The following is an 8,459-nucleotide window of genomic DNA, read 5'->3' on the forward strand; positions in this document are numbered from 1 at the left end:
CGCAGGAGTGCCCTTTCCCACTCTCAACTTGTGACAACGAAAAGTGTGTCCAGACCCTGTCAAAATCCCCTGTGGGGGAGCAGGTACACAAAACTCTCCTGGTTGAGGACCACTTATTTGGGTGAGAAGGGGTATTGGCCCAGACCAGAGCAGTAGATGCAGGGGTGGGGAGAAGGGGGGAGATTTTGGGTGTATATTGAAGACAAAACATGCAGGATTTGTAAATATATTAAGTGTGGAGTGTTCGGAAAAGACAAGAGTTGGGATGATTTTACAATTTTGGGGGCCCGAGGCCCTGGAACAGTGACGTTACCACTTGCTAAGATGGGAAAGATGACGGGAGAAGCAAGTTTGATGGGCAACAGGTGTTTGTTTCTGGAGATGGTGGCTGAATCCACATGGGGATGCCCAACCAGCAGCTGAACACAGGAGTCTGGCATTCATGGGTGAGGTCCAGGCTGGAGGCACAAATATGAGCACCGTTAGGACATAGGGTTCAAGCTCTGAGAAGAAGTGGGCTTACCTACGCAGTGAGTATGGACAGAGGTGTGTTTGGCAACATGATAAGGCAGCTTCATGATATCTGTCCCCTGGTATTTGTCCTGTGAGTATGGATGGGAGTGTGTATGGGACTTAGGACTTGCTTTTAACCAGTAGAATTTGGCAAGGTAAGAAGATGTCACTATTATGATCTCATTATATTAAATCAGACTGTTTTACTGATAGGAGTTAGAGGCTGTCCTGGACTTGAAGAAGCAAAGAGCCAAGTTCAGAATCACCTGTGGAGAGAGTTATATGGCAGGAAACCGCAAGCAGCCTCTGGGGGCTGAGGATGGTTTCCAGTTAACAGCCTGGAGAATCTCCCTGGCCCACCCCAGCATGGGCTGCCCCCCAAATCACAAAGCTACAAGGAAATGAGTTCTTCCAACAACCCGAGTGAGTTTGGAAGCAGAGCCATCCCTAGTGGAACCTTCAGGTGAGAACACAGCTTGGTGGGTGCCTTCTCTCCTCCTTTGAGTGAGACCCAGAGCCAAGGACCCTGGTTAAGCTGTTTCTGGCCTCCTGACAGCTAGAGATGGTAGGATAGTAAACTGAGCTGTTTAAAGTTACTAAACTTGTTATTATTTGTTATGAAGTAACTATTAAAAACAAAACAAGAGGCCCAAAATGGAGTTGCTTATGCTAAGCCCCATGTCCCCCAAACCAGACTTAATTATGATTTCAGCTGTCCCAGAAATGGAATCTGAGCCCAGGCAAGCAGACACCACCTGATCCCCACTCCCTCAGACCCCTGCCATCCCCAGAAGCCAAGTCACCTGGCCATAACCAACCTGCCTTGTTTGCCTGACGTGACTTCCTTGCTCCTCCTATCTTCTGCCTATAAACGTCTTTCATTTTGTACTGCTCCTCCGAGCTCCTTTCAGTCTGCAAGCAGGATGCTGCCCATTTCGTGAATCATTGAATAAAGCCAATAGGTTCTTTAAAATGTACTCAGCTGAATTTTTTTTTTAACACAACAGAAAACTCAAGCAGAAGGTCCGAGTCCCAGAGCACAGGACTGATGTCTAAAGTTCAGGAAGCTCAACAAAACCCAGCCAGGAAAGGAGCCATCATCACTGACCAGTGTGGAAGAGGAAGGGAGAGCCAACATCACGATGAAAAAGGTAGAATATTTCCAGAGAAGTGGAGGGAGTTCCTTGTCTATAGGACTGACAGGTTGAGTCATTTGGATCTGAAAGTTAATCATTGGATTTGGCAACTTGGCAGTGATTAGCTATCTTGTAAAATATCTGTGTAGGTGTAGTCGTGGGACCAATGACTGTTAGCAGTGTCTGAAGTGCAAAAAAAAATTCAGGGTTTGGATTGAAATGGGAGCAGTGGATATAAAGAGCAGTGAGCAAGTCTGACTTCTGTTTTGGAGGTCAAATCAGTTGGTTTTGCTGATGGATTAGATACGAGAAAAGGGAAAGGGGGAATTTATCCCACGGGCTGAGGCTTTAGCCAGTAGGAGGTGGGGATGCTGTTTACTAAAATGGGGAGACTGGGACAGGAGCAGGTTGAGGAGGGAGCAGGATAGAAATCATGGTGAAAATAAGACTCCTGTTACATATTCATGGAGAAATATGCTGCAGGCAGTTGGCCATGTGAATCTCAGCTCCAAGGGCGGGTTAGGATTAAAGACATTAACTTCAGAGCCTTCAGCTTCTACAAAGAACTGAAATCAATGATGCTGAATGGAATCGGCCAAAGCAGTGGTTTTAAAACTGGGGCTGGGAGGCAAGGAGTTTTGCTCCCAGGGCCGATTGAACAATATCTGGCGACATTTTTGGTGGTCACCACTTGGGGGGGTGGGTGCTGCTGGCATCTAGTGGCTAGAGACCAGAGATGCTGCTAACTGTCCTGCAGGGCACAGGACAGCCCCACAGCAGAGAATCACCCACTAGGTATCAATAGTGCTAGGTTGCGAAAGCCTGATGGAGGGAGAGAGAGAGAGAGAGCGAACGCATAGCTACAGAAGACCCAGAATCAAGCTCTTCAAAGGGGCAGAGATGAAATAGAGAAGCAAATTGAGAATACAGGTCCAGGATGGTAGGAAGAGAAACCATGTGATTAAGAGGGCACTAAGGAAGCTGGAACCTAGAGACACCGAGTACATCCACGTTTGCTAGTGATAGGCGTGTATGGTGCATGGACCGCCTAAGAGAATTCACACACCTTGCACATTTTTAAGTGGACATCTGAAACTTTTTAATCATAAACTTTTCATCACAATATATGTATATTTTATTAACTAGGTGTTGAAAATATTAAACATTTAAAAAATGAGGTAGAGGGCACCTGGGTGGCTCAGTCACTAAGCAGCTGCCTTTGGCTCAGGTAATGATCCCAGGGGCCTGGGATGAAGGCCCACATTCCTGATCAGCAGGAAGCCTGCTTCTCCCTCCCCGGCTCTCCCTACTTGTGTTCTCTCTCTCTCTCTCTCTCTGTGTGTGTGTGTGTGTGTGTCTCTACCAAATAAATAAATAAATCTTTAAAAAGAAAATGAGATAGGAAAAAATTGACGTCATTGGAATAACATTTGCCTGCTACAAGTTGATTTTTTTTTAAAGCAGAACAGTCTCATTTTCTGTTATTTTATTCCCCAAACCACACTGGAATGGAATGAAACCATTAAAATCCTTACTTGTGCTTTTTCCTATTATGTCCCTAAAAATATGTAGTTTAATTTAAATATTAAGGATTGAGTGTCACTAACCAAAACTGATTGTTATTCTGATGTCAGAGCACTTCCAACATCTGCCCTAATCCCCTTTCCGATGTTAACCTTTACCCTTAATAAGGAGAGGAAGCTCTAAAGGCGGAGCCTCAGGACTGCCCACAGAAGGGCATTATTTGAAACAAAATTGGTATTTCAACTTTGGTATCAGCCCAAGTCCTACACTCTAATAAGATCTGAGAGGAGTGTCTTGATCTTCTAGGAAGGAGAGGAGTATCCTGATATCAGACCCAATAATGGGTATATCACCTATCCTACAAAGCACACATGGAGTTTGGATCTGGAAATGGACTCCCTTAAAATGATCTGCACATAAGGATTCTTTATAGAGATTTTTCAACTACCCTTGGGGACATGGTACCCTACACCCACAGGTGTAGACAAATATTTTACAAGCTATGCTGGGAATGAGGTGGGGAGAGAAATATGGAGGTTGTTATAGGAAGGTAGAAGGTTAAGGGAAGTCTTTGTTTTGGGTTTTTTCCTTTTGTTTTTAAGAAAAAGGTCATTTGTCTTCTGACTGGAAGGATCCATTGGAACAAGAACTTGATATTGACTCTGGGAGTGGAGTCCTGGAGAGGGCTGGAGGGAACAAATCCCAGGCACAAGGAAGAACAAACCCCAGCTGGGGATGTCTGCTCTTTTCAATAAACCTGCTCTGTCTTCAACTCTTTCTGTGTTTCTTGTACATTTCTCCAATTACCATGTAAATTCCATGATGCCAGGGACTTTTCTGTGTCGTTCGCCACAGATTTACAAACACTCAGGGCAGTGTGTAGCACACAGTAGGTACTGACTAAATATTTGTTGAGTAAATGTCTAAAAACAAATTAAAAATGGATACAAATGTAGGTATAGATTTGATTGGGTGGTGGTAAGATAAGGAAATTCCTGCACAAGGGGCTTTTATTTTCTTGAAGTGTGACACTAGTGATGAAGTTTTGGAACACAGGTGAGGTTTGGTGGGGTGAGGTTCAGAGCCGATGACCAAGAAAGGATTCTTGAGACGTCTTAGGTGCAAATGGTGGTTTTATTAGAACACAGGGACAGGACCCAGGGGAAGAAAGAGCTGCTCAGACAGAGGCATGGTTGACTGGGAGCTGAGGAAGGTGAGGACAAATGGGGTGTCCAGATGGACTGTCATATGCTAAAGAAGAATTTCAGGATAAGGGAGACCTGGTTATTGTCAAGTCAAGGCTGTTTTTGCCTCTAATGAGGGAAAGCATGAAGACAGCTGGGAGTTTCCTGGAGATATGTTACATTCCTCCTATCACACATCCTTGTCAGTGGGCTTTGGGCTTAGAAAAAATTCAGTTTTATTACACTTCCCTCCCCCTTAGCCTCCCTCAATTTTATGGAGGGGAGAATGATGTTAGGACTTCCGGAAACTGAGGTATGGGTGTCTGGAAGTCAGGCTATTGATGAGAAAGCTTCTTCCTTCCTTGTAAGTCGCTAGGACATTCGTAGATGGAGGGAGACTCCTGTCCTGCAGGACTGGGATCTCTATCAGTTAAGCATCGTTTTTCCTTTAGGGCAGCCGGGAGTGCATGAGGAATGTTACACATATGGCATGGGGAGAGGGTGTAGGGCGCCAGCTTCTGCTTTGTCCTCAGCTTGCCTTCTGCTCCCTCATCCCTAGGACAGGAGCTGGGAGTGAGGTGACATAGTTCAGTAGAGGTGGGGGTAGGGATTGTTGAGGCAATTCTTGAAGGTGTGAAACGGTCATCCATTAGAGGGAAAGCAAACTCACCGGAGAGACAAGGGAGTTTGAAGCCAGAGTTGAGTATCCACTGGAGAATTGTGGTCAAGTGTTTTAAAGTACATCAGGTTGGCTCAGCTGTATGATTCCTTCCTGGTTTCTGGTGCATGCCAATGGCATTGGTAGAATCATTTCTAAAGAAACAAAACAAAAGAGGATAAGCCGTTCTTTCAGAAACGATGATGAATCAAGTTTTGAACATGCTGGGTTTTGAGGCACAGGTGGGACATCAGTGAAATAGCATGAGTAGGTAGTCAGTTACACGGGCCTGGTGGGTAGGAAAGAAACAGATGGTCATGTATCAGTGGGAGAGATGTTGGCTAGGGAATAGGAGCTGAAACCAAGGGCACAGTTGATATCACTACAAGAGAGGGTAGCTTGGAAGAGAAAGGTTAACTGAACCCCCGGGGAAACCCTGATGGGAAAGTCACATGCATTTCTCAGGCATGCCAATGTTGACACATATTATTGTAACTTCTGGAGGCCAGAAGCCATGGCTTTGAGACTCATTCATTCTCTGCCTCTGGCATAGCATGGGCCACATTGAAGGTAATTCTAAAATTCATTCTGATTTGATTTCATTGCACTTTTCATTTACAAGAATCTTGTCATGGTTTGCTAGTGTATCATTTTCTCAAAAAGATTAAATAAGGACCATTTTACAAATATGAGATGAATGCCTGAAGGGATTTTGTTTAATTCATTCATTAGCTCGGGAACCACTAAGATGTTACCACCATTTCAAGCAAAAATCTCCAGGCAGACACATATACAATCAGTAATACTTAAACGAATTTGCTTTGATAGATGCAAATAGATATGCAAATAGAATGCAAATGGATGCAAAACTGCCTTCTACCAAAGGAAAGGGGGTCAACTGTACTTCCAGTGGACAAAATTCATTTAAATATAGCTAGACAAGATCATCTGCATCCAAATCAATTATGTACAATCTATAGAGTTGAAAATAGCTCAAAGACAAGAAAGGCACAGAATGTCCCATAGAATTGGTCAGCCCAGAAGGGTACATGAGACAACACCTGTTTTCCCTTGGAAGACAGTATAATCTTTTAGGTTCATTTCAATGTCTTTCGTGATTTTGCCTATGCTTTAAAAAAAAAAAGTTACCCTTATTCTTATTAGTTTGAAAAAAAAAACTAATAAAATACTAGTCTGTTATAAAATACACATGGAAGAATGTTCTGGCACTATCATACCCAATTTGGGGTACTAACTGATTAGGAAGATGAGGCAGAATTTGGGAGCCCCTAGAATGAGTCTGTTTCCGGTTGGAATGGGAAATATTTAAGAATCAAATTAAATGATCTCAAATCCACTCTGGAATGAAACAGGTTATAAGGAAAATACAGAAGATGTTGAAATGGACCTGTTGGCTCATTGTGAGCTTTCCTGGTCGAATGGAGACCTCTACCATGATGCTTGTACTCCATGTCCCACCCATCCCATACCTGCTATCCTGGCACCAAAGGGCCACCAGACTTTAGGCTCAGTCTGCAGTTCCAAATGGAAACCCTCTGGTCCCACAGTAGTGGACAGGATGACTCTGGTTGCTGGTGGAAGCGTCAGCTGCTTTAGTCCAACAGTTCAAGAGAGGATCAGAAGAGCATAAGGACGATATTGGAAAAAAAATGCTCGGGCGAATTTCCAGAACACAATATTTCTCTTTGCAATTTTTGAGTGTTCTGTAGCCAACCTGCCAAAAAAAATGTGAAAACTATAAATAGAGAGGAGTGGGAAGGAGAAATGAGGACCTGTCACAGTGCCAGCAAAAATAGGGAACTGAGAATCTTCCAGAGATTCAGAGTCAAAGGGGGGTTAATATTTACTTAGAAAAGAAGTCGTGGGCACAAGTTCTAGGATGAAATGAAGGCAAGAGAGGGAAGTTAGGGAATCGAGAGAGAGAGACTTGAAGATAAAAAAAAAAGTCAACTTAAAGTCTCATTCCTCATTAAGGAAAGTACATATCAGAGAAGAGGGGAGAGACTGGGATATAGTTGATCACTGATTGTGTCTGGCTCTGATTAGAAGCTTTGTATCCACTTTTTAATTTAATCTTCCAGCCTGTTTCCTGGATTCCAGCTTCTATTTCCTATGAAATAGGTACCATCACCAAAGACGAGAGTCAAACATGTAACAGTAGTCAAATCTTTAACAGCGCGGACAGCTAACTAACCAAAAGCTGGCCCGGGGACCCCTGCAGAGTCAAGTGTTACATGCCCAGTGCCTGGACCGTGAGGCCATGGTAGGGATCTTGGGAAGGGTTCAGGGTAGGGAGACACACCGCAGGTTCTGGCCAGAGGCTAGTCACCAAACTTTGTGTGGCTGAAGGGGTGTGTACCAGCTGAATGTCAGCTCCCAGATGAAACTGAGGGAAATGTCCTTTGGGAAGGTTTCCGCTGACTCTCTGCCTTTCCTTCGTCCTCCCCAGGGTGTTCCATTAGCATTTGGGGTCTGGGGTCTTGCCTGTTGCTCCTGGCTTTGGTGGGCCACGCCACTGCCACAGCCAGGGCTCCAAGTGGCAGTGAACTGTATGGGCTCTTGACTGTTCCCTCCTTACTCTTGGAAGGAGAACAGGCAGCAGGGATTTTCATTCTTTGTTGGCACCTACTCTCTTCAGCAACCCCAAGATCAGAACCCCAGGCTGCACAAGCTCAGGTTCATGTCTTTACCAAAGGCCGGCAATAATTTCAGAAAGGAATGACAATGAAGGCAAAAAACAGTTCAACTACTCGCTCATCTGGACTTCTAGGGCAGGTGGGGTTCCCAGACAACTTTGTTTCGTCGGTCTGGCACTCTTGCCCCCCCCCCCCTCGGTGCCTTGGTGATGAGTGTGGGCCTTGCTGTTTGCGCTGCCTGAATTTGCCCTTGTCGCTTATTAGCACTGTGGTCCTAAAAGTCTGAGAGGCTAAAAGTCATGCCTCTCAGAGCCAATCGGAATAGCTTATTAGACCTATTGATTCTGGCATAGTGGGCCTGTGCGGAAATCTCTCTTCTTCATCCCTCCTCCTTCTCAGTCTTCCCCTCCTCCACCTCTTCCTCCTCCTTCTTTGATGTGTAAACCAAGGTATTTGGGGAGCAGGGAATGATGTGATGTTTGGGATTTACTTTAAAATATATTCCAAACCTCCCCCCTCCCCAAAAGCAAAAATACAGCCACTTTGGGGGAAGTAGAAGGAGGAGGGCCTTTGAAACAGTTGGGGAAGCAGAGTGATAAGTACTCAGAAGGGCCGGGATCCTTCTGCTCTACACATTTTGGTGTGTGCTTGAGAATTTTCATAATAAGAGTAAACAAACAAAGACCAAATAATGAGGCTTTCATTCCCTATATACAAATGACCACAACAGGGCATAGAATGCACTTTCATAGTTGTTCCCCTGGCAATTTATTCTGATTCTCCAAAT

Source organism: Mustela lutreola, chromosome 10 (genome assembly GCF_030435805.1).
Source record: "Mustela lutreola isolate mMusLut2 chromosome 10, mMusLut2.pri, whole genome shotgun sequence".
Taxonomy (NCBI): Eukaryota; Metazoa; Chordata; class Mammalia; order Carnivora; family Mustelidae; genus Mustela; species Mustela lutreola.